This window comes from Chiloscyllium punctatum, chromosome 32 (genome assembly GCF_047496795.1).
Source record: "Chiloscyllium punctatum isolate Juve2018m chromosome 32, sChiPun1.3, whole genome shotgun sequence".
Lineage (NCBI taxonomy): Eukaryota > Metazoa > Chordata > Chondrichthyes > Orectolobiformes > Hemiscylliidae > Chiloscyllium > Chiloscyllium punctatum.
In genome coordinates, this window is record NC_092770.1 from 38,137,022 (window position 1) to 38,162,765 (window position 25,744).

The following is a 25,744-nucleotide window of genomic DNA, read 5'->3' on the forward strand; positions in this document are numbered from 1 at the left end:
ATCAAATCAAAATCACTTCTTGCCTCAAATGCTGCATGCAACGTTCCTTTCATAGCATTTCAAACATTGCAAGTTATGGAAGAATGCTGAGTAAAAGCAAGCTAAAACCCCTTCTGAAGGAGCAATAAAGACAAGCTACTGTCACTTGCAACTGTTTCGATTTGCAGAATTACACCGATGATGGAAATTACCACTTATTTACCCACTTACAGAATGTGCAGGGGATAGCATGGACAATGAAGGGAAAGCAAATAACGAATACCATTTTACAAAGTGTGTATAAGCCTTCTCACAAAACTAAACATAATGTTTGCAAATTCTGATTTGATTTGATTTGATTTATTGTAGTGACATGCACCTAAGCACAGTAAAAAGCTTAGTTTTGCAAGCAGTGCAGGTAGATCATAGCAAACAAGGACATGCAGATCATAGGGTGCTTAGACAGAGCAAGGAATACAAGGTTACAGCTGTGCAAGAGGTGCGCAAAGCAAGATCATTATTAGCAAGATCAACATTATTTGAAGTTACAGAGGTCGATTTAGTAATTTAATAATTGCAGGGAAGAAGCTGCTCTTGGACCTGTTAGTGCAAACATTCAAGCTTCTGTATGTTCTGCCTGATGGAAAAGGTTGGAAGAGAGCATTACCAGGGTGGAAGGGGTCTTTGATGATGTTGACACCCTTTCCATGCAATGTGAAGTATCAATGGAGTCCATGGATGAGAGTTTGGCTTTCGTGATAGTCTTGGCTGTGCAGACAAATTCCATTTCTTACAGTGCAGAACAGTTGCCATACCAGGCCATTATGCATCTGGATAGAATGCTTTCAACAGTGCACTGTAAAAGTTGGTGAGGGTCTTAAATTTCCTAAGCTGCCTGAGAAAGAAAGCAGTATTGTTGTGCCTTCTTGACCATCGCATCTATGTGGGAAGCCCAGGACAGGTTGTCAGTTGTTGTCACTCCCAGAAACATGACATTCTTGGCTCTCTCCACTTCAGTTCCATCAGTGTACATAAGGGCATGTTCTTTGCCTTTCTTCCTGAAGTCAATGATAAGTTATTTTATTTGTCAACATTGAGAGAGAGGTTATCATCATTGTACCGTGACACCAAGCCTTCTATCTCCTTTCTGCATTCTGATTTGTCATTTGATATCCATCCTACCACGGTGGTGTCATCAGCAAAATTGTAGATGGCATTCGTTTGGAATTGGGCTACACAGTGGGGTGTACAGGGAGTACAATAGGGGGCACAGATCACATCTTTGTGGGGCACCAGTGTTGAGGAGTATTGTGGAGGAGGTGCTGTTGTCTTTTCCAGTGAAATGTTCCATGTTAGAATGGGTACAAATTATGTACTCCAGCACTTACCTGAGAAGACAGAGAATAGACACTGCCCTGATCAGATGGCGTGCCTACCTTAGATTAGGAAGTCATAATGTTTCAAGTTTAAAAACTGACATGCTGCTATATTAAAAAATGTTGCTATTGTTGAAATGGTTTTGTACACCTGTGTTAATATATGCTCTGTACCTAATAAAAGCTCACAAAAGCAACTCATTAGTTTGACAATAATTCACAAAAGGAGATACTGAATTGTATTTTGCAGTTAGAAGTGAACCAAGAGTGGTTTCCCCTAAACTCAGTGAAAGCCTCTCAGAAATATCGCACAATCTCTGTGTCAGAGTTTTAACTTTCCTGATGTGCAACTGATTGCACCTTTTCTTAAGGGATTCTTAGCTCAGGATGCAGTGATGTTATCAAGCTGTCCAAGCAACCTTAGATTATTCCTAAAGATAACCAACCAGGAAACGAAAAGCATAAATAACCAAATTACCTGTTTTAAACCATGGAGGTCAGTTATTAAACATACTCACAAGAGGCTGCCAGTGTACTTCTAACAGAAACAATAAATCATTTATTAGACAAGGAGAAAAAACATGACATATTACACCAGACAAAAAAAGATTGGAAACATTTTATTACATACATCAGAAAAGGATTCAAATTCACTTTTTTTTAAACTCCAATAAGATTCTTGCAAATACCCACATCCTAGCAAAAGTACTAAAGTTTCTCATTCAGGCATATTTGCAATCAACCAGAAATGCCCACTTCCCACGAATGAAAAACCTCGAAGAACCAAGTTTGGACAACTGAGTACTTACATAAATGTCTGTTTAGTTGGAGTGGGGACAAAAATAATTTTACAGTGTCATAGAGTGTGTCCACTTCATTTTATACTTATAAGAACACAATGAAATTTAGAAGAATATTTAGAAGAAATTTAGAAGTGATGAAATAAATGGAAATAGATAATTTGCACCATATGGACCAATATAAAATGAATTAATTATACACAATTAAAATCTAAATCTTATCTAGTGTTTTTAAGACAGAAAGGTTCCTTAACTTGGGTGAAATTTTATAAGAAAGTTTAACTGTATGAGCAGTAACTTAGTATTCAATACAGAAGGTAACAGTCACAATCTCAAAAAAGAGTTGCCTTTTAAATACTCCATTTCGAAGAAATCTCAGTGCATTAGTTACATGCACATCTAAAGCTAAAGAATATTACAGTTTGGGAGAAGATTTGTAGCTCAGGTGCTCGTTGTTGTGGTTCTGTTCGCCGAGCTGGGAATTTGTCTTGCAAACGTTTTGTCCCCTGTCTAGGTGACATCCTCAGTGCTTGGGAGCCTCCTGTGAAGCGCTTCTGTGCTGTTTCCTCCGGCATTTATAGTGGCCTTGTCTCTGCCGCTTCCGGTTGTCAGTTCGAGCTGTCCGCTGTAGTGACCGGTATATTGGGTCCACGTCGATGTGTTTGTTGATAGAGTCTGTGTTTGTTGATAGAGTGACAGACTCTATCAACAAACACGTCGACCTGGACCCAATATACCGGCCACTACAGCGGACAGCTCGAACTGACAACCGGAAGCGGCAGAGACAAGGCCACTATAAATGCCAGAGGAAACAGCACAGAAGCGCTTCACAGGAGGCTCCCAAGCACTGAGGATGTTACCTAGACAGGGGACGAAACGTTTGCAAGACAAATTCCCAGCTCGGCGAACAGAACCACAACAAAGAATATTACACCCCAAATCAATTATGTTGATACACTGCTTCAGAGTAAGATGAAAATCAAAACATCTTGCAATAACATCAGACTCTGATATTTTATAAAGTATTTATTACAAAGAAACAAGCCATTCAGCTCAGCAGGACAATGATAAGGCTTATACTCCACATAACTTCAACTTTAACTCCTCTACAAATAACCCAACATATCCTTCTATTACTTGCTTCCTTAATCTCAGCTTTGCCTTGTACTAGTTAGAAGAAAGTGAGGACTGCAGGTGCTGGAGATCAGAGTCAAGATTGTGGTACTAGAAAAACAGAGGTCAGGCAGCATCCAAGGAGCAGGAGAATTGACGTTTCAGGAATTAGCCCTTCATCAGGAATGAGGCTTGTGGGCCAGGGTGCTGAGAGATAAATGGGAGGGGGTGAGGTTGGGGGTGGAAGGTAACTGAGAATGCAATAGGTAGAGGAAGGTGGAGTAGAAGGTAAAAGGTCAGAGAGAGGGGTGGAGCGGATAGACAGGAAAGGTGATGGAGTCCATATGGGATCAGTCCCTTCCATAGACAGGCACTGAGGCTTTGTTAGCAGGTCTGCTTCAGGACGTAGCTGAAATGTTTCAGGGCAGAGGAGGTGACCTGGGGTATTCAGTGAGCAAGGGACTCACTAAGAAGCCAGATTAGTTATGCACCATAACAAAACAAAAAATGGAAATATAACTACTCTTCAGACAAAAAAAACTTAAATATTTCTCAGCTCTCAGCACAGGTTCTTTAGCAATTGGCCCAGTGACAAGAAAAGTGGCATGGGAAGACTTTACATGGTAAGTCCAACACTTTTTCAGCCATTGTGCTATTTTGCCAGCAGGAGGGAAGTCAGCACATCGCTAGCTCAGCTTGAGCCCAACTGAGCAATTTCAGTGTCAAAAAGTGTGGACTGGAAAAGCACAGCAGGTCTGGCAGCATCCGAGGAGCAGGAAAGTTGACGTTTCGGGCATAAGCCCTTCAACAGAACTTTTTCCTCTGAGCCATTTCAGAGCCAATTAAGGGCCTTGATCCATTACCATCAAATGGGAAAGCAAACAGTTAAATCATGATGGGCTCTAGCGAGTGTAGATTGGAGAGGTCTACTTTTTAAGCATTCTTAGTCCTCAAAGGAGACCCCACAGTATTGGTGCTGCTTATCTCAGTGACTATACATCACATTTTCAACCCAGCCTGACTGGTTCAACATACTTGGTTGTGAAGGTGCATCACTGAAACCCTTCCTCCAGGTGTAAGCACTGTAGTGCCCACTATCCTGGATGGCACAGCTGAATCTGCTTAGCTCCAGGCCAATCTTGGAAGTGGTGCCCATTCCCTAAATAGATAACTAACTCAGTCATTGGTTGCTGTTCCTAAAAAAAGCAGCCCTTGGTTCTAGCACCGTGGGGTTTACTACCACACACCGCATCTCACCACCATCCTTTGGCCCCCACAGTTGGTTTCTTACCACTTCTGGAAACTCCCAGCCATTATTTCAAATCAAGAATAATTCATAGATCTGAAAGAAGCACATCAACAAACTGCAATTTATGAAGATATTAATTCACTTCTATTTCCTTTCATTCTGTTTCCTTTCATTATACTTCAAACTGATCATAGGCTATTTTTGATCATTAAATATTTTTAACTTCTTTCTTCCCCTTTGGTAATGCCACATTTAATTTATTAATATTACATGCTGTCTTACTTCATCGTACATGAATTATTTCAACTAATTAAATCAATTTCCCTCTGTTCTCTAACTTTTCAATATCGTTAAACACTCATCTAGTATTATTATCTTCTGCATTTCAGGCTTCAGTGAACCAACTGAAGTTCAGTGGAGTTTCGGACGAACAGAATTTCTTCTGGGTCCAATATAGGATAGTCAGGGGATTGCATGCAATCGGATTTGCATCGGTCTGGATAAAACAAAAGGTATATTTGAATGATACCTGAAATGGATAAAGTTAAAAATCACACAACACCAGGTTATAGTCCAACAGGTTTATTTGGAAGCACTAACTTTCGAAATGCAGCTTCTTCATCGGGTGGTTGTGGAGCAGGACCATAAGACAAAATTTATAGCAAAAAGTTACAGTCTCATGCAGCTGAAATATATTAAAGAAACTTTGTATTATAATATTTGATTTATATTATATTAGGTTTAATATATTTCAGCCACATGACAGTGTAACCTTTTGTTATAAATTCTGTGTCTGATGGTCCTGCTCCACAACCACCTGATGAAGATGCAGCACTACAGAAGCTAGGGCTTCCAAATAAACCTGTTGGACTATAACCTGGTGTTATGTGATTTTTAACTTTGTCCACACCAGTTCAACACCAGCTCCTCCAAATCATGAAATGGATAGGTTATCTGAAATGTCTCCAGAAGCTTAAAGCTGAAATGCTTTACTGACATCGCTAGAAGACCTCAAGAAAAGAGCAAGTCAACTTGCTTTTTTAAAAGGAGTTCTAAAAATATTACTGGAAAAATCAGGAACGATCTTGCTAACGCAAGATGTACCCATTGACAATGATGTTTTGTTTATTACTGTAGGTAAGGACAGAGTACAATTACCTTGAATTTAACAAAAACCATAGCTTCTAATGTAATTCTAAAGTTTAACTTTTATGAGAAGTACTTTCCTGACATTGGATGCCATTTGCATTATGTTAAGACTGCAATGAAAGGAAGGCACTGATAATCAAGCCCCATTACTCCACCAATTATAGCAATTACAGTAACATTTCAATTCGATCACCAAAATGGCCAACTGATTCTCTTTTATACTTCTATCCAAAAGAAGAGATTTCCAACATGTTAATAATAAACAAATTATTTTTGAGTTCATGGATCAAAATTTATTCTTAAAATCAAGTAGAAAACACTAGTTAGCGCGCAAATTATAATCTGAAATTCGAAACATATTCCTTTAATTCTAAAAAGACACACTCATGCAACACAAAAGCTGAGTGATATAGCAGTTTTTTTTAGAAAAAGAAAAGGGCAAAAGGAAAACACGTCTGTTGGTTAATAGTCTGAAAATGAAAAATAAAATGTGATAAATTCTCATTGTCCACCAGGTACCTTGTCGACAAAATCAGGTTTCTGACAGCCATGGCCTAATGGAACATCTACAATTTGAACTGAAATCAAGTTGGATCTGAGTCTTTGGAAAATAGCCACAGTTCAACTTTTCAGGGTTTATAACGTAGACTGAAGTATTGAATTTTGGAAACTTTGTCAAATTAACAAGAATGGCTATCGACAGAGGGAGAAAAAGAGAGAGACTTGCAGATTTGGGGATTTCTTCCTGATAGAACTAGATCTGTGAAAACAGAAATCAAGTACAGAGAGGGTTGCTAGGCAACCATTAGCACAGAGACTCCCATGGCCTTTTCAAGGCCAAAATTTCCAGCAATTAAAGGACCATAATCTAATTTCCTAACTTTCTAAAATGTTTGCTCGTCTCTTCTAGAAAGTCATTTTACCTTCTGTAAACAGCAGGTAAACCACAAAACACATTAAACAGTTGACTTTAAGTCAAGAAACCACATTGCAAAAAAATGTTTCAATTCAGAAAGGACCAAAATAGCTACATATCTTTCAGTATTTCATACAGTCCATAGATATGAATATGTATTCCTACCAGGAGTGTCCAATCAAAATTTCTCAATTTTCCATCTTACAACATTATATTAGCTCTAGGAATGAAGTTAGTACAAAGCAAAGGGTTGAGAAAAGTGCTCACTGTGAGCTGCAAAGGTAAACTGGTATAGATTTTGTGTTGAAAATAACAGTAAAGCCAATAGCCACGATTACGCAATGAATCACAAATTACTTTCGAAATTACACACGGGGCAGTCAAATGTGAAAATCCAGACGTTGAGTTAGAGTGACCTTGTTTCCCCATAGGCTGCACTGTAATATCTCAATTTTTTAATTCATTCAAGGAACTTAGGTTTCACTGGCTCTGCCAAAATTTAGTAGCTATCTCTAACTGCCTTGGAAAATGGGTAGGGAGTTCGCTCTTGAACCTCTGCAATCTTTTTTGTGCAGATACACCCACAATGCTGCTAGGAAGGCAGTTCCAGGATTTTGACCCTTGAACACTGAAGGAATGGTGATATTTTACCAAGTCAGGATGGTGAATGACTTTGACAGGAACTTGCAGGTGGTGGTGCTCCCCTGTATCGACTATCCATATCATTTTAGCTGGTAGTGATTATAGGGTTAGAAGGCTCTGTCTATTGAATTGTTGTGAATTTCTGCAGTGCATCTTGTAGATAGTACACACTGCTTCCTATTGTACATCAATACAGAAGGTACGAAGTGTTTGTGAATAAGGTGCCAGTCAAGTGGGCTGCCCTGCCCCAGTGGAAAACTTCTTGAGTGTTGCTGTACAGCAATCATCCAGCCAAGTATCTAGTGGATTATTCCATCAGACCCCTGACCTGTATCCTGGAGACAGTGGACAGGCTTTGGGGAGACAGGAGACGAGTTATTCGCTGCAGGATTTCTAGCCTCTGACCTGTTCCTGTAGCGTATCATTTATGTAGACTAGTACTGTAGACTTGACACGATTTCCTCACTAAACATGGTCTAAAATCTCATGGTTAGGGCAATTAAGTGTCATAGGCATTTTAACAGTTAGATAAGCCAAAGTTACACTAAACAACCTCGCCAGCACCTGAAAATGTAACTTTGCAAATGTGGGGAAACATTCCTTCATTACTTAATGAGTATTGGAGTTTTGTTTTTTTCATTATCTGCATTTCTCTCTCTCATTATTTCATTCACTATTCACGATTCCAATCTAATTTATACTTCTTAGTTTAGACTCTGTCTTCATAAAATTTTAGAGTCTGGCTGATTGAGAAGCTGCAGTTTTGCTATTCTGCTCACAGAAGACACAGATCCCTTGTAAAGAGCACTGCAGTAGATTAGAGTCTTGATGAATGCAATTCCTCACTCCACAGCTGGCAAAAGCCAACATAGCAATTAAACAGTGAACATTATGCTTTACTGTTAACCACAAAATCAAGGCAACTGTCTTACTTAAGTTTGTGACTTGATTTTGTCACATTTAACATTGAGTTTGCGGAGTGTGGGTCAATGCAGTTTGATTTACGTTGACATTTATTAGGCTGCTCAAAGGAAAATGTCAAAAAACGACTAAACATATTAAAGCACATTAAATGTCAATAATGATGTTTTGTTGTCATCTGAATTTTAAAGGATACTGACAATGAAACACCAAACCAATAAAGGAATTTTTTTTAGAAAATGGATAAAGGTCATCTACCATAGGAAAACAGGATAATTATAATTTCATTCCATTTGGAACTTGGATTAATTCTCAACCTAGAATCATAAGCTAACTTTAATCATGATTGACCCTTTGGGCTCATCATAATGAATACTTTAAAGTTAACATCTTTCGATTAGATCATTCTAATTTGCCCTATTTATAAAAAATGAAATAAAGGTTTCAAACCAAATTAGGTTACATCAGACATGAGTTTTAAAACTCAAAGACTGCTTCTTTTCAGCACTCACAATGTATATATTAGCTAATTTGAACATAATCACTTCACTAGTTTAATGATGCATTATACACGTCATGAATGGCTCTCGTTCAATTCTGAGCCTCTGTGCAGGCCTCTACATAACAAAAATATGCAATTTTTTATTATGAATTAATCCTGTAAATATGAATTCCATAGTGATTGTAACAATCACAGGATTGTACCTACAAATTAATTTTATTGGCATCATTGACTCAGTGAGATCACGTATGACAATTTAAAGTTATCAATTTGCATGCAGCCTATGCGGGAACTTGCATATTACAGAATGGCTACATAGACGAGAAGGAACATTGTTGACAACATAAAAGGAAAACACATACCAAAAACATCAGCAACCTCTTGTTGAACAAGAACTTTCCACCTTTACCTTAAAAGTATTCAAGTTCTCTGCTTCCCACCTTTTCAGAAAGTGACCCTCAGAAAATAGAAATTCATTGAGTCCTGTTTGAACAGGGTAACTCCTGACAGAAAGCCCCATTTGTAAATTCTCCTGTATGAGGAAATATCCTTCCCAAATCTACCCTGTCAAGAACTCTCAAAAATGTGTTTTTTTTAATCAATTTGCCTCTTACTCTGCTAAATTCCAACCTTTTCTCACTAGACAAACTGCCCATTCAGGTATTAGTCAAGTCAACATTCTCTCAACTGCCTCCAACATATTTGCAGCTTCATTTAAACATGACCAATACTATGCACAGAATTCCAGATGCTGTCTCATGAATGCCTTGAAGCATAACCACCCTACTTTTGCATTCAATTCCCCTTGCACAAAAATGATGGCATTCTATTACCCTTCTTAATTACTTTCTGCACCTGCTTCTAATATTTTAGTAATGCATGCACAAGGACTGCCAGGTCCCATGTATACCAGAACTCTGCGATTTCTCACCATTAGATATTATGCTTTTTAATTCTTCTTGCCAGAATATACAATGTCACATCTTTATCCTTCACTTAACCTATCAACATCCTTTTGCAACTTCTTTGTGTCCTCTTCACAACTTACTTTCCTATCACGTCTTCACTGACAAATTTAGTTACCATATCTACATCCTTTCATTCATGTCAGTTACAACAATTCTAAACAGTTGACATCTCAGCACCAATTCCTATGGCACATCACTCATTACATCTAATTAACCTGAGTAAAGATCAATTTACACTTATTCTCAATCTTCTGCTAGCCAGCCAATTTCTATCCATGCCATTATGCTACAACTATATCATGAGGTTTTATTATTTGTTACAAACATTGATGTGGCACCTTATTGAATGCCTTCCAGAAATCCAAGTGCAGTAATGAAGTGGTTCGCCTTTATTCACAGCACATGTTAACTCCTCAGATTAATTCCAATAGATTGGTTAAACATGATTTCTCCTTCACAAAACAATGTTGACTCTGTCTGTTTACCTGGAACTGATCTAAGTGCTAAGCTATACACTGTTTAAGAACAGCTTTTCACATTTTCCCCATAACAGATGGTAGGTCAACTGGTCTCTAGTCTCTTGCTTTCTGTCTCTCCTTTTTTGAATAAAGGAATTACATGTGTTATCCTCCAATCTACTGGGACTGTACTTTTCACTTTATACACTAACGATCTGGATGAAGGAACTGAGGGCATTCTGGCTAAGTTTACAGGTGATACAGGCAAGTAGTATTAAGGAGGTAGGGACACTGCAGAAAGATTTACACAGGTTAGGAGAGTGGGCAAAGAAGTAGCAGATGAAATACAATGTGGGAAAGTGTGAGGTCTTGCACTTTGGTACAAAGGATAGAGGCACGGACTATTTTCTAACTGCCGAGAAATCTGAACTGTATAGGGATTTGGGAGTGCTCATCCAAGTTTCTCCTAAGGTAAACTTGCAGGTTGAGTCAGTAGTTCGGAAGCCAAATGCAATGTTGTCATGCATCTTGATAAGACTAGAATATAAAATCAGGGTTGTACTTGAGGTTTTATAAGGCTCTAGTCAGATCATATTTAGAATATTGTGAGCAATCTTGGGCCCCATATCTCAGAAAGGATGCACTTACTGACCCTGGAGCGGGTCCAGAGAAGGTTCATGAGAATGATCCCAGGAATGAAAATCTTAACATGTGAGGAATGTTTGAGGACTCTGGGACTATACTTGGGAGTTTAGAAGGATGAGGAGGTGATCTGATTGAAACTTTCAGACTACTGAATGGCCTGGACAGAGTGGTCATGAGGAAGATGTTTCCATTGGCAGGAGAGACAAGAACCCGAAGGCACAGCCTAAGAATAAAGGGAAGACCCTTTAGAATGGATAGAAGGAGAAACTTCTTTAGCCAGAGAGTGGTGAATCTGTGGAATTCATAGCTACAGAATGCCGTGGAGGACACCCATTTAATATATTTAAAACAGAGATAGATAAGTTATTGATTGCCAAGGGGATCACAGATTAGGGGGATAAAGAGAGAAGATGGAGTTGAAAAACCAATCAGCCATGATTGATTGACAGAGCAGACTCAATGGGCCAAATGGCCTAATTTCTGCTCCTATGTCTTATGGTCTGATGGTCTTATCCAGGTCTTGGAAAATTAAAACCAAATACTTCCCAGTTTCTCTAGTGATTCCGATTTTCTGGGGTTTTTCCATCCTTCCGTTTCCTGATTTATCACTCCTTCTGAAATGTTACTTGCATCTCTAAAGTGAAGTCTGAAACAAAACACCTATACTATTCAACTGCTTTTCCTTGCTTTCCATGATTAGTTTTCCAGTCTCATTTTCTATAGGACCAACACTTACTTTGTAAACTTCAAATATTTACAAAAACTCTTGCTACATGTAGTTATATTTCTGGCTAGATTTCTCTTTTTTTTAAAATCGTCCCTTGCTGTTTTTATATCCTGTCCAATCTTCTGTTCAACCATTGGTCTTTGCACCTCTCTTTGCATTTCTCTGTGGCTGTAACACCATATACGTATTCTGCACTCTGTTTTGCGAGCTTAATGCACTTTGTATGGTACGATCTGCCTGAATCAACATTTTCCACTATATCTCAGTACATGTGCCATAACTCAATCAATAATACACATTATTTTTGTCAAATTTGATACTATCTTTAATATTTCTGGTTAACCATGGATAGTGCATTTGTCACTTGAAACATTTCTTTCGTATTGGAATATATCAATTTTGGATACTCTGAAATAGCTCCATAAATGTCTGCTACTCCATCTCTATTTACCTATACCCCATTTTCAATTCATTTTAACCAAATCTTCTTTTATTTGCTCATAATTGCCTTTCTTAAATAGCATCAGACCCATTGCTATCGCCTTCAAACTGAATACAAAATTCAGTGATATCATTGCCTCCACTGTGAGCTCATCAATTAATTCTACTTCATTGCAAAATACTAGGCCTAATACAGCCAGAACATGCTGTTCTAAGAAACAATCCTGAAAGCATTCTATAAATTCATCTTAAGCTACCTTTGCTCATCTGATGTTTCCAGTTGAAACGCAGATTAGAATCTTGCATGATTATCACTGCGCTTTTCAGACAAGCTCTCATTTCTTCCTCCTTTATGCCCAATCCAACTATGTGGTGACTATCAGGGGGTCTGTACATCATTCCCATAAATGGCTTTTTACCTTTATCATTTCTTATTTCTATCCAAACTGTCTCATCTTGATTTTCTGAATTTAAGTCATTTCCTTCTAATGTACTAAAACCATCAATAATTAAATGGAGCCACCTGCCGCCTTATATTAGTTTCCTCCTATTCTTAAATATCCTGGATTCTAAAGAATCAGGCCTAAATCTATCTCATCCTGAAGGCATGTTTCTGTAGTGGCTACTATATCTTGTTTAGTCATTTGCAGTTTTATAACCTTTTTTTGGCCTTGACTGCTCTCTTTGATATACATCTTCCTAAATTTGATCCCTTTGCCCCCACTATTCTCTCTACTTCCTTGGTTATGTAGTTGTTAAGGACACTGGTCCCAGCACAGTTCAGGTGGAGACCATCCTACGGATATAGATCCCATTTCCGTCAGTATCGATGCCAGTGCCTTACGAGCTGAACTGACTTGCCTTCCACATGAGCCTTTAAGCCATATATTCACCTCCTTAATCTGATTTGCCCTATGCCAATTTGCACTTGGCTCAGATAATAATGCAGGGTGGATGAACTATTAATGTTCCATTTTTAAATTTGGTGCCTAACTCTTCATATTGGCTATGCAGTCTCCTGGTATGTACATGGATTATGCCAACTAGATCCTCCTCCTCTTGTTCCAAGCTCATCTTAGCAGATCTCCTGAAACTGGCACTGTGCAGGCAACACAGCCGACTGGACTCTTGCTCATTGTTACAGAGAACAGTGTCAATTCCCCTTACTTTAGTATTCGTTATTAGAGTCATAGAGTGAGAGATGTACAGCATGGAAACAGACCCTTCGGTCCAACCTGTCCATGCCGACCACATATCCGAACACAATCTAGTCCCACCTGCCAGCACCCGGCCCATATCCCTCTAAACCCTTCCTATTCATAAACCCATCCAAATGCCTCTTAAATGTTGCAATTATACCAGCCTCCACCACATCCTTTGGCAGCTCATTCCATACACGTACCACCCTCGGCGTGAAAACGTTGCCCCATAGGTCTCTTTTATATCTTTCCCCCTCACCCTAAGCCTATGCCCTCTAGCTCTGGACTCCCCGATCCCAGGGAAAAGACTTTGTCTATTCATCCTATCCATGCCCCTCAAAATTTTGTAAACCTCTAGAAGGTCACCCCTCAGCCTCTGATGCTCCAGGGAAAACAGCCCCAGCCTGTTCAGCCTCTCCCTATAGCTCAAATCCTCCAACCCTGGCAACATCCTTGTAGATCTTTTTGGAACCCTTTCAAGTTTCACAACATCTTTCCGATAGGAAGGAGACCAGAATTGCACGCAGTATTCCAACAGTGGCCTAACCAACGTCCCATACAGCCGCAACATAACCTCCCAACTCCTGTACTCAATACTCTGACCAATAAAGGAAAGCATACTAAACGCCTTCTTCACTATCCTATCTACCTGCGACTCCACTTTCAAGGAGCTATGAACCTGCACTTCAAGGTCTCTTTGTTCAGCAACACTCCCTTGGACCTTACCATTAAGTGTATAAGTCCTGCTAAGATTTGCTTTCCCAAAATGCAGCACCTTGCATTTATCTGAATTAAACTCCATCTGCCACTTCTCAGCCCATTGGCCCTGCTGGTCCAGATCCTGTTGTGATCTGAGGTAACCCTCTTCGCTATCCACTACACCTCCAATTTTGGTGTCATCTGCAAACTTACTAACTGTACCTCTTATGCTCACATCCAAATCATTTATGTAAATGACAAAAAGTTGAGGACCCAGCACCGATCCTTGTGGCACGCCACTAGTCACAGGCCTCCAGTCTGAAAAACAACCCTCCACCACCACCCCTGTCTTCTAGCTTCGAGCCAGTTCTGTATCCAAATGGCTAGTTCTCCCTGTATTCCATGAGATTGAACCTTGCTAACCAGTCTCCCATAGGGAACCTTGCCGAACGCCGTACTGAAGTCCATATGGATCACATCTACTGCTCTGCCCTCACCAATCCTCTTTGTCACTTCTTCAAAAAAATGCAATCAAGTTTGTGAGACATGATTTCCCACACACAAAGCCATGTTGACTATCCCTAATCAGTCCTTGCCTTTCCAAATACGTGCACACCCTGTCTCTCAGGATTCCCTTCAAAAACTTGCCCACCACTGAGATCAGGCTCACTGGTCTGTAGTTCCCTGGCTTGTCCTTACCACCTTCTTCAACAGTGGCACCAAGTTTGCCAACCTCCAGTCTTCCAGCACCTCACCTGTGACTATCCATGATACAAATATCTCAGCAAGAGGCCCAGCAATCACTTCTCCAGCTTCCCACAGAGTTCTAGGGTACACCTGATCAGGTTGTGGGGATTTATCCACCTTTATGCATTTCAAGACATCCAGCACTTCCTCCTCTGTAATATGGACATTTTGCAAGGTGTCACCATCTATTTCCCGACATTCTATATCTTCCATATCCTTTGCCACAGTAAATACTGATGCAAAATGCTCATTTAGTATCTCCCCCATTTTCTGCGGCTCCACACAAAGGTCGTCTTGCTGATCTTTGAGAGGCCCTATTCTCTCCCTTCTGTCCTTAATATATTTCTAAAAACCATTTGGATTCTCCTTAACTCTATTTGCCAAAGCTATCTCATGTCCCCTTTTTGCCCTCCTGATTTCCCTCTTAAGTATACTCCTACTTGTTTTATACTCTAAGGATTCACTCGATCTATCCTGTCTGTACCTGACATATGCTTCCTTCTTTTTCTTAACCAAACCCTCAATTTCTTTCATCATCCAGCATACCCTACACCTACCAAACTTTCCTTTCACCCTAATAGGAATATACTTTCCCTGGATTCTCGTTATTTCATTTCCGAAGGCTTCCCATTTTCCAGCAGTCCCTTTACCTACAAACATCTGTCCCCAATCAACTGTTGAAAGTTCTTACCCAATACCATCAAAATTGGCCTTTCTCCAATTTAGAACTTCAAACTTTTAGATTTGGTCTATTTTTTTCCATCACTATTATGAATCTAATAGAATTATGGTTGCTGGCGTGCTCAATCACCAGCTCTGCCTTATTTCCCAAGAGTAGGTTAGGTTTTGCACCTTCTCTAGTAGCTACATCCACATACTGAATCAGAAAATTTTCTTGTACACACTTAAATTCTTCTTCATCTAAACCCTTAACACTATGGCAGTCCCAGTCTATGTTCGGAAAGTTAAAATCCCCAACCATAACCATATTATTCTTACAGATAGCTGAGATCTCCTTACAAGTTTGTTTCTCAATTTCCCACTGACTGTTCAGGGGTCTATAATACAATTCCAATAAGGTGATCATCCCTTTCTTATTTCTCAGTTCCACTCAAATAACTTCCCTGGATGTATTTCTGGGAATATCCTCCCTCAGCACAGCTGTAATGCTATCCCTTATCAAAAACACCACTCCCCCTCCTCTCTTGCCTCCCTTTCTATCCTTCCTGCAGCATTTGTATCCTGGAACATTAAGCTGCCAGTTGGCCCATCGCTGAGCCATGTTTCTGTAATTGCTATGATATCCCAGTCCCACGTTCCTAACCATGCCCTGAGTTCATCAGTCTTCCCTGATAGATTCCTTGCATTGAAATAAATGCAGTCTAATTTATTAGTCCTATCTTGTTCGTGCCTGCCCTGACTGTTTGACTCACTTCTGTTCTCAACTGTACCAGTCTCAGATTGATCTCTTCCCTCTCTATCTCCCTGGGTCCTACACACCCACCTTCCTAGTTTAAATCATCCTCAGCAGCTCTAGCAAATCTCCCTGCCAGTATATTAGTCCCCTTCCAATTTAGGTGCAATTCGTCCTTCTTGTACAGGTCACTTCTACCCCAAGAGATTCCAATGATCCAAAAGTGTGACTCCTTCTCCCAGACACCAGCTCCTCAGCCACGCATTTATCTGTTGAATCCTCCTATTCCTGCCCTCACTAACTCATAGCACCAGGAGTAATCCAGATATTACTACTCTCGAGGACCTCCTTTTTAAATTCCTGCCTAACTCTCTGTAATTTCCCTTCAGAATCTCAACCTTTTCCCTTCCTATGTCGTTGGTTCCAAAGTGTATAATGACCTCTTGCTGGCCCCTCTCCCCCTTGGGAACATTCTACATCCTCTCTGAGACATCTTTGATCCTGACACCAGAAAAGCAACACACCATTTTGATTTTTCGCTGCTGGCCACAGAAAGGTCTGTCTGCGTCTCAGACTAGAGAATCCCCCAACACAATTGATCTCTTGGAACCCGATGTACCCCTCGTTGCATTAGAGCCAGTCTCAATACCAGAAATTTGGCTGTTTGTGCTACGTTCCCCTGAAGATCCATCACCCCCTACATTTTCCAAGTCAGCATACTTGTTTGAAATGGGTATAGCCACAGAAGTCTCCTACACTAGCTGCCTACCTCTCTTACCTTTCCTGGAGTTAACCCATCTATGTGACTGTATCTGAGACTTTCTCCCCTTCCTATAGCTGCCATCCATCACATACTGTTGTTGTTGCTAATTCCTTATTGCTTCTAACTGTCTCTCCAACCGATCCATTCGATCTTAAAAGATTCGCAAGCAACAGCATTTATTGCAGATATAATCCACAGTAACCCTTAAACTCTTTAAACTCCCATATCTGACAAGAAACACACAAATCACTCTACTTAAGACCATTTTTGCTCCTTCACAATCTACTGACCCAGAAAATAACACTGTCTTATTCCTCTACAAAACACTGCCCCAGGTTAAATTCATAGTTTTGGCTTATATTTTAAGTTTAATCAAGAGACATATCTTCAAAAACATATAATCAAGAAAGAACCCACTCTTCTCAGTACTGCAGACTTTCTGTAGGCCACACTTTAGACAATATACCTATCTCATTCTGTGCTGTGACCTCTCCCAAACAGGTTCCTCCAAGATCAGTTGCGAATTTCACTGTTTGTTAATTTTCCCAGATGCACTCTGATGTCCAGCGATACATGAATTCAACAGCAAAGGCAGTAACTGCGCAAGTTCACTGCTGTGTCAGTTAGCAGTGTGGGTTTCTTTCTCTCTCTCTCCAGCACTGACCTCACTATGTGCTGCCTTTGTCTGTCCCTCTCCCTTTTAAAAGTGCAGTTGTTTTGACATTTTTCCTCCAAAGTTCCAAAACAATGCAACAGCATATAAAACAGTAATTGCTGCTCCTGGAATTTGAGGAAATCACCTCCAATGCCTAAAATGCCTCAAAAAAAGAGCAGCTGTTACAGCTAGAAATCTTTCCCGTCCTCCATCTTTACCGGGCCATTTATGAAAAAATTGGTAGAGAAAGTAAACACATGCACAAGGCAGTGCTTGTGTGTTTCTATTGCAACACCGAGTTCAGCGGAAACTGACAAATGCTTGTGATTGTAGATGATGTTCGGGACCTTGCTTAATGCTGGGACTGTTTAATCCTTCTCAGTTTAACCTGCAATTTGCAGAATGCAAAAATTAGCTTGTTTAAATAGCAGACTCATCAAAATTATAGATTTAAACAAACTCTCCAGTAGAACACAGCATTATATCAGCATTGCTTCCCTTGTTTAAGGTCATATCGATTATCCGAACAATCAATTATCCGAAAGAAATACCACCCGCCTGACTCATTTGGATAATCAAGGTTCCTCTGTAGTAAGTTTGCAAATGATACAAAGATTGGTGGAGTTGTGGACAGTGAGGAGGACTGTCAAAGGGTACAGCAGGATATATATCAGTTGGAGTCAAGGGTAGAAAAATGGCAGATGGAGTTTAATCCAAATAGAAGGTAATGCGTTTTGGAAGGTCAAACACAGGTGGAAATTATACAGTGAAAGGCTTTGTGGTGGCGCTGATGGAGGGAAGTTCGAAAGAGATGTGAGTGGTAAATTTTTCACACAGAGTGGTGAATGCCTGGAACGTACTGCCAGAGGTGGTGGTTCTGGATGTAGGTTTGCTCACTGAGCTGGAAGGTTCGTTTTCAAATGTTTCGTCACCATACTAGGTAACATCTTCAGTCAGCCTACGAATAAAACACTGGTAGTGTAGCCCGCTTTCTATTAATATGTTTGAGATTCCTAGCATTGATGATGTGGTAACATAATTTCCTATGGTGATGTCATTCCCTGTTCTTTTTCTCAGGGGTTGGTAAATGGTATGCAAGTCAATGTGTTTGTTGATAGAGTTCCAGTTGGAATGCCATGCTTCTAGGAATTCTTGTGCGTATCTCTGTTTGGCTTGTCCTAGGATGGATGTGTTGCCCCTGTCGAAGTAGTGTCCTTCCTCATCCATATGTAAGGATACTCGTGAGAGTGGGTCATGTAATTTTATGGCAAGTTGATGTTCATGTATCCTGCTGGCTAGTGTTCTGCCTGTTTATCACAGTTCTTGCAAGATATTTTGCAAATGATATTAGTTTTGCTTGTTGTCTGTGTAAGGTCTTTCAAGATCATTAGCTGCTGTTTAAGTGCGTTGGTCAGTTTGTGGGCTACCATGATGCCAAGGGGTCTGACTAGTCTGGCAGTCATTTCCGAGCAAATTAAAAATCGCCAAAGAGGATCACCTTGTAGTCCACTGGGACTCAGGCCACTTTCTGTATCATGGGAACATACTGTGAACAAGGGCAGGCATTGACAAAGTTCAATACTATCTGCTGTGTACCAATGCAGCCTTCAGTTGCCTGAGTGGAAGACTAGTACCTCAACACAGCAGCAAGGTCCTGGTCTACAAGCAATACAAAGAATACTATAGCACAGGACAGTGCAAGCCAGCGCCAACATGTTTTTCCCTTCCACATTCGAACTGTCTGCACTTACGGGATCTGTATCCATCTATTCCCTGCCTATTCATGTATTTGTTTGGGTGCTTCTTGAATGCTTCTATTGTGTCTGCCTCCACCACCACCTCTTCACAAACTTTGAGAAGATTTGTAGCTCAGGTTGAAGTTCTGGATGTAGGTTTACTCACTGAGCTGGAAGGTTCGTTTTCAGACATTTCGTCATCATGCTAGGTAACATCTTCGGTGAGCCTCCGAATGAAGCACTGGTGATGAAGCCAGCTTTCTATTTATATGTTTGAGTTTCCTAGTGTTGGTGACGTCATTTCCAGTGGTGATGTCGTTTCCTATAGTGATGTTATTCCTGTTCTTTTTCTCAGGGGTTGGTAAATGGGATCCAAGTCAACGTGTTTGTTGATTCAGTTCCGGTTGGAATGCCATGCTTCTAGGCTCTGGGGAGATGTAATCAGTAGCAAAGGAGTAGGGAGGTCACAGGTCATAGAACCCCTACAGTGTGGAAGCAGGAGAAAGTGAGGACTGCAGATGCTGGAGAGACAGAGTCAAAAAGTGTGGTGCTGGAAAAGCAGAGCAGATTAGCAGCATCTGAGGAGCAGGAGAATTGACGTTTCGGGCATAAGCACATTCCAGATGAAGGAAAGGAGAAAGGGGCTGAGAGATAAATAGGGGAGTGAGGGTAGGGGTGGAGCTGGGGGGGGGGGGAAGGTAGCTGGGGAGGCAATAGATGGATGCAGGTGGGAGACAATTGTGATAGGTTGGTGGGGAGGGTGGAGTGGATAGGTGAGAAGGAAGATGGACAGGTCAGGATGGAGCTTGCAGGTGCAGATGAAATCGGTTTGTAGTAGGCATAAGCATATATCAAAAATAGAAGTTAGCCTAGACATTGTAGTTAGAATATGGGGAACCTCTTACAAGTATACATGACAGACAAACATTGGCTGAAACCTTGTGGTTAGAGTATGGGGAACCTCAAACAACCTCTTGCATGTGACAAACAGACTGTCGCCTAGACCTCATGGTTAGGGTACAGGGAACATTTGTGGTTTCAGGGAGGATAAAGTAAAAAAGTATAAAAGCATGGTAAAGACTGTTGTTGTGGATGTCTTGTAACCATCTGATTGACATCTAACAAGAGATAAAGTTGGATATTTGAAAAGATTGTGGATTTATTTCCTTTTTGTTTAAGTAATCCAAAAAACCTGTACCCAACAACGGAACAAATCTAAACAACCTACCCTTAAGGAATGTGGCTGCCTACAGGAAAAAAAATGTCCAGGTAACTTTTCCTTTCTCTGATGCATTGCAGTGTACTCAGCACAGATTCCAGCTCATCAACTGAAAATCAGAGTGCCTTAAGTTGCAAATATCTGCTGAGATCTGATCGCTGCCAATCAGACTGGTATCAACCAGTTCTCATGCAGCAGCTGCAATACATCAACTGTCTTTCCATCCTTACTATTTTAACCAACTAGATTTAAACTGTTTTTAATTTCTCAACTGCTAATTTGCACAAATACTGTAGTTTACAGAGCAAAATGTTTACCAACTGATCATTTACATCAAATCCACACTTAAAGTTGTAATTATATTCCTGAAAATCAGGACTGTAAGTAAAACATTTTAAGTAAATCATGAGGTGAGGCCCATACATCTGGTCCTGTGACCCATTCACTAAATTCCCTAGAACATCTCTAAGATTCAGATACATTGTGGCTTCCAAGTCTTACAGTTCAACAGTTAAAAATCTTTTGGCGACCTTTCAAACATTAGTACTGCATTAAATTTTCACAAAGCCTTTTATCAAGCCAATGCTTTTCTCAGTCAGCATTACTCACCCTCTGAAGAAAACATTTAATCCTGTATAACAGATGACTACCTAAATCCTTCAATCACTTTTAGATGGGTTTTCAGCATTCTCTGAATTTCCTCACATGCATTTCATTAAGATTTCTATTCACTTAACATATGCTATACTGCAGATGTACAACTCCAAAAACCATGTACACAAACGATATGAAAATGAGAATGATATTAAAAATTCACGTAGACAGGTAAAAGTGAAAACCATTAAGCCAGGCAACTTGACACAAGAGGTTAATGTATTTTGTTTCCCATTAAGACAGTTCCATTTTCTTTAAGTGTGGCTAGGGGTCTGCTCTGAACTTGTACACACCATCACCCTCCAACTCCTTAAACCGTGGCCATTGTATAACAGCCCCATTTTTGGCTTGCTCTAAATTCTCAACATTGTCTAACTACTTTCTCTCAGGCTCATTCTTCAAACTTATACTCCCTTTGAGGTTTTTAAACTTCTGCTGCTGATGCACTATGAAAATCAATGCACAAATTCATAAACCATCAAGCATTGAGTTCACAGATACAATTTTATTGTATAAAAATGAATGATTCCATTATTAAAGATACAGTATCATCTGAACAACTGTACCAAAGCTTGACTGTATCCTGCCTATCATACAGACGTTGAATATTAAACTATAGGTAAGACAAAAACAAGTACCGAGACAGCTTTCCATTATTTTCAACAGATCTAACTTCACACTGTTTGTACAATATGACTGGGGAAGGAGAAGAAAGTGCACCACTTAATCTAGCTGTGGAACAGTTATAAAACACAACAAGTAATACAATGGAACTAATATTGTTTGATGGGTTAAGAATCACAGTTTGCAAAAATTTAGTGATAATACCGATTATGTTTCATTTTAGAGTCATCATAGCACTACAGTAGGGTTCTTGATTACTAATAATAAAAACAATTTCCATGTGCAATTACATTTAACTTGCTAAATTCTTGTAAAAAAACATTAAGGATGTTACACAAGTGGGCAACTAGTACTATAATAAAAGCTGTGATGTGTGTCTGAAAATACAAAATGGATGATAACGCTCTATCAGAAGGTAGTTCATTTTGTTGAAAGGACAGCATGGATATTGTTTCCACTTCTAGAAAAAGGAGGAAAAAAGAGGCAAGATGTGAGTAAGGATTTTCTAAATATTTGAAGACACCCACCCATATCCTGGTCACTGAGTACTGCTATCTGTACACATAAGAATGGCTTTATCCAAATAGGCTGAAGTTTATTTGAATGACTCCCGAAGAACCTGGTAGACATAGGTAACGATCTAGAATATATTAACTGTGATATTTAAAATTATCATGGCTGCTAGTTTCCGTGTAGAAGGATTATTGAAGGCATCTGGATTACACTTGAACAAGATAAATCAGATTGCCAGGCACTACTGCATCAAAGTGATGATAGATGCCCTATTTCAGGATAGAAAAATGTGCACAAAATTTTGCATGAAAAACAGAAGGGAAGACAGATGCAATATTACCACTGTGTGCTTTCTCTAGGTTAAAGAAAATCAGAGTGCACAGACATAGCCTTTTGAGAACCTGCATATAATGCCTTACCTACATGAACAGGAAGGGCTACAGTTCACTAGAGATGCAAATGACCCATGTCTGCCACATGTGAGTTACACACATGGAAGATATATTGCTTGCCCTTGTTAGATATTTATTCTTCAATCACAGGAGTAAAATGTGATTTGACTAACTCTGGAGAAAACCATGAACAGAATCTTATCATCACTAAATGAGATGGGGTCTGACATGAAATATGGAAGAATCAGGTCAGAAGCCCAGCGACTCCTTTCTTGATGTTGGGAGCAACTAGATATATATATTTTGACTAAGTTCTGGACATCGAGACTAGGTTCTCACTGGGGAATGGCGATTAGGGGGATTTTTGCTTGTTATCTGCCTGGATAACTTCACATCTCAGCTCATTAATACGTAGTTTCCTATCTTAACACCCAATGAGGAAACCAGATGCCAAGAATTCTCAACACAAGTCAGAGCAGACACCTGATGATTTCAACTTGCTGCCTGTTTCACCGGAGTCGCAAAGTGTCATGCAGGAAAAGCGCAGCACCTGAGGAGCAGGAGAGTCGACGATTCGGGCATAAGCCCTTCATCAGGAACATACTACCTGTTCCACCAGATCACTATGTTGGACATCAAGCAACAAAGTCTCAGGACTTGCACTACGGTACCGGCCACATTCACTTCACATCCATAGATACTGACACTCAACATCTGTTGGCCTCTCAGATCATGCATGGCATCTCTCTCGTTGACTTTTAGAAAGCTTCTGCAACTTAAATCTGGACACACCAGCAAACAGCATTCATTGAAAAGCTGCTATAAGAACGCTTCATGCACAGCAAGAGGCACCCAGATCATGCTCTGGACCAGGGCTGTTTGCTTGCTCGCTTATTATTCACTCACCTCAAGCCCACCTAGATTGGACAGAAGTGAGGGGTGGGGCAGCTAGTTATTGAGGCATGTTTAAGATAATAACATGCTAAGCCTCAGGGAGACAAAGCCTCCATGAAACTTGACAATATTGACACTCAGGCAAAAAAAGCACAAGATTTAGCCCATGTATTTGAGTATAAATATATTACAGTATTGTAGCTTGGTGGTATATTTGGCTTCCAAAACAGTCCAATACTGTTAAGTGCCATATCAGTATGCCAGTTACAGCCGAGCACAAAGCTAAAGTGAAACATTCCAGGTATCAACACCACAAGCTTGGAGGTGGGTGGATGTTCAGGTAGGTTGTTGGCAAAATGAAAATCCTTCTCAACTAAAAAAAACTTCTTATAACAGAACCTTTATTCTGTCCAGTAAAAATCACTTTCTTCCTGTTAATTATTCTTTTTTAAAAATTACAATGCCAAAAATTACATGCAATTATGCAAACTATTGCAAAAATAATTCTGCTTCTTTAATGCCACAAATTTTACATGGGCAATGTCTATTGCCAGCTAATTAAGATTATACACTGGGACAGCAGAGTTGTCTTATGATAAAATAATAATCCCAACAAAGTTCCTTTCAGATCATCAGAAGTCATGGGATAAAAGTGCTGCACCTCCTGCAGTATCTGGTCTGATAATTTAAATCAAAAACAGTTGAGAAAATAAACATCATTATACAACTTGGCTAAGATATGCCTTGATAACCTTACTTTAGCAGCTGGCAAAGAGTCACACAGCTTTAATAAGGATTTGTCCACCAAAATCTTAATGTAAAACTTTAAATGTAACAGTCTACTTCTGCAGAATTTTTATGGACAACTCAAACATATTTCAAAATGTGAATATAATTCCATCTTGCATTTACAATCTTTTAATGAAATCAGTTATGCTATTGAATCAGGAAAATAACTACTGGCCTTTGTTACCAAAATGGGAACCAATGTTCAGAGAAGACCAGAAGATATAGGAACAGAACTAGGCCAGTCAGCCGATTGAGGCGGTTTTCCCATTGAATTAGATCATGGCTGATCTGATAATCCACAACTCCACTTCTCCGACATTTTCCCATAAACTTTGATTCCCTTACTGATTAAAAATTTGTCCATCCTGGCCTTGAATATACTTAATTATCCAACCTTAACACCCCCTTACAGTAAAACAAATTCTACAGATTCACTATCTTCACCCTCTAAGAGAAGAAATCCCTTCCAATTGTGTAAGCAATTAGTTCTATATTCTCACAAATGGAGAAACAACCTTTCTGCATCTACCCTGTCAAATTCCCCTAAGAATCTTGCACGTTTCAATAAGAACACCTCTCATTCTTCAAAACCCTGACAGATAGAGGTTGATCCAACTCAACTTCTACTCAAAAGACAGTCCCTCCATACCTAAGATCAAACTTTCGTACCTTCTATCAACTGCATCCAATACCAGTACCAGAAGGGGCCTAAATCTGTTCACAGTATTCCGTTATGGTCTGACTAGTGCCTCAGAGTTTTCACAAGACCTCCCTATTTTTACATCCCCTTCCCTTTGAAATAAAGGTCAACATTGCATTTGTCTTCCCTATTACCTGCTGAATTTGTTTGCTAGCTTTTATGATTATTGCACAAGGCCAGAAAATCCCTGTGCTTTAGTTCTCTGCAGTCATTCTCCATAAATAATATTCAGCTCCTCTACTCTTGCTGCCAAAGTACATAAACTCACATTAGTTTTGTCTACTCACCTAACCTGTCTATATCCCTCTGCAGACTCTGTGTCAACCCCATCACTTGCCTTCCCACTAATTTTTGATGGACACATTCCATACTGACATGAAAACTAATAACCTGACAGGGCATCATCACCACTTAATTTGGTAAAGAATAATGGTTCCCTCATTTCCTTTTCCCTTTGTAGAGGGAAAAATTGGATGAAATTTTACTGAATTGCTGTCTCTCTTCAAATCTGACATGGTGTATAATTTTTCTTTCATCCTTCCCAGCAAAAAATCAGCAATGATCATTTTAGATAAACTATAGGAAAAATATCCGATAAAACTTTCCTATCTTTTTCCTGGCATTGCTCCATTTACTGTGACAAAATTATTTCTTTTCTATACATGTGGTAAACAGCATGGCAAATTGTCAAAGATTGGCTCAGGAATGAATGAGCAGTATTGCAGCAATCATTAATTTGTCTTTTCTAGCGCACCACACAAACCTTCATCGCAACAGTGTCATCTGCATTTTATGGCAGTTTACGATGCATCAGAAACTAAATGAATCTACCACAGAACCTCTGAAAAAGAGCAAATGAT

General features: G+C 39.7%; 1 protein-coding gene across 1 annotated transcript in view; it reads right to left on the minus strand.

The window, feature by feature from the left end:
• The window catches only part of LOC140458064 (coiled-coil domain-containing protein 91-like), a 190,071-nt gene that overhangs the window by 29,300 nt on the left and 135,027 nt on the right, over nt 1–25,744 (minus strand). The window lies entirely within an intron of this gene.